The following is a 2,138-nucleotide window of genomic DNA, read 5'->3' on the forward strand; positions in this document are numbered from 1 at the left end:
GACTGTCATCATCTCCTTCATGGTCTTTGTTTTAAAGTCTATTTGGTCAGATATGGATACTGCCTCTCTAGCATTATTTGTTTGTTTCCTTTCCATGGAATTTATTTCCATTCATTCACTTTCAGTCTGTGTGAATCTTTTGTTCTGATAGTCTCTTATAGACAGCATACACGTGGGTCATGTTTTCTAATTCATTCATCTACCCTCTGTATTTTGATTGGAGCATTTAGTCCATTTACTTCTAAGCTTATTGTTGATAAGTACTTATTTATTGCCGGGGTGTTAAACTCCTGGAGTGGGGGGCGGAGCAGGGCTGGAGGGAGTCATTGGGGAAAAAGAGGACATATGTAATAATTTCAACAATATTTATTGCCACTTTTCCCTTATACCTATGTTCCTTACTCTATATATTTTTTCTTCTTCTTAAAGCAGACCCTTTAATATTTCTTGTAATGCTGGTTTAGTGGTAATGAACTCATTTAGCTTTTTTGTTTGTTTGTTTGTCTGTGAAGCTCTTTATTTCATCTTTAATATTAATGATAACCTAGGACAGTGATGGCAAACCTTTTGAGCTCGGCATGTCATCATTTTGAAAAACCCTAACTTAACTCTAGTGCCATGTCACATATAGAAATTTGTTGATATTTGCAACCATAGTAAAACAAAGACTTTTCTTTATTGCTTAAAGTATTACAAAGAGTATTAATATGTCTCCTTTTCCCCCCTTGACTTATATTTTTGATATTTATTTTATATATTTAAATGCCATTTAACAAAAAAAAATCAACCAAAAAAATGAGTTCACGTGTGACCTCTGACACATGTGTCATAGGTTTGCCATCACTGACCTAGGTGTACAGTCTAGGTTTCAGGTCCTTATTTTCGATTACTTTGAATACTTCATGTCAATCCCTTCCAGCCTGAAGTGTTTCCGTTGAATAAAATTGCTGACAGCCTTAGGGGAATGACCTTGGAGATAATTAGCTGTTTCTCACTTGCTGCCTTCAAAATTATCTCTTTGTCTTTAATTGTTGACATTTGAATTATGATTTGTCTTGGTGTGGATCTTTTTGGGTTTGTCTTAATTGGGACTTTCTATGCTTCTTGAACTTTTATGACATTTCCTTCACCAGGTTAGGTAATGTTTCTGTCATTTCTTCAAACAGGTTTCCTATCCCTTTATCGATTTATTCACTTTCTGGTACCCCTATGATGTGACTATTATTACTATTAATGTCATCCAAAATTTTCCTTAAACGGTTCTTTTATTGTTGTTGTTTTGTTTTTTTTTTCTTTTTGCTTTGATTGGTGTTTCTTTTCTACAGTTCTTCCAAATCACTGATCTATTTCCTTGCTTCATACAGCCTACTTTTAATTCTTTCTAGTGTATACTTGATGTCAGCTATGGTGCTCTTCCTTTCTAACTGGCTCTCATTTATGGTTTCTATGTCCTTTTTCATAGTAAGAACTATATCATACTAGGTTAATTGTAGTTCTCAGTAAGTTTCTTTAGTTATTACTAAATACCTTGAGCATCCGTATGGCCGTTAGTTTGATGCTGATAAATTGCTCGCCTCTGTTTCATTTAGCCTTATTTAATGGAGAGCCCTCATTTTCTTTCATTTGGGGGTTGGTTCTTTGGCTCTCCATTTTTAGCGGACTCTTTAGTGTGCTATTGTGAGACCCCCGAAATGGGACCCTCACTCTGTCCTGCAGACTGACGGCGACCCCAATCAACCGCAGGAGACGTCACTTGATGCAAACAGCAAGAGGCTTTATTCCAGCGTGCTGGGGCTCAACTCAAAACTCACGCAGGAGCGGAGTTGGGCCCTGGGCAAAAAGTCTTTCAGATATTTATAGGCAAAAATCACACATCAGGGAGGGGCTGCATGCAGGAGGGTAAGAGGGAAACAAAGAGATTCCAAGGACCCTGTTGTGTATCTCAGTAGGGCATTTTACGACCTGTTATCTTAATGGTAGATTGGCGCTCTGTTTACTCAGCCTGCCGCTTGTGACCGGGGGCTATCTCCGAGGGAAGCCTAAAGGCCTGCACTCCCTTTGTTCCCCATCCCCTGGCGTCTCTAGCGGGGGCCTGGGGAGGGGGAGCCTGGGGAGTTGAGATAAAACAGGCGGCTAGT

This window comes from Myotis davidii, unplaced genomic scaffold (assembly GCF_000327345.1).
Source record: "Myotis davidii unplaced genomic scaffold, ASM32734v1 scaffold296, whole genome shotgun sequence".
Classification (NCBI taxonomy): domain Eukaryota; kingdom Metazoa; phylum Chordata; class Mammalia; order Chiroptera; family Vespertilionidae; genus Myotis; species Myotis davidii.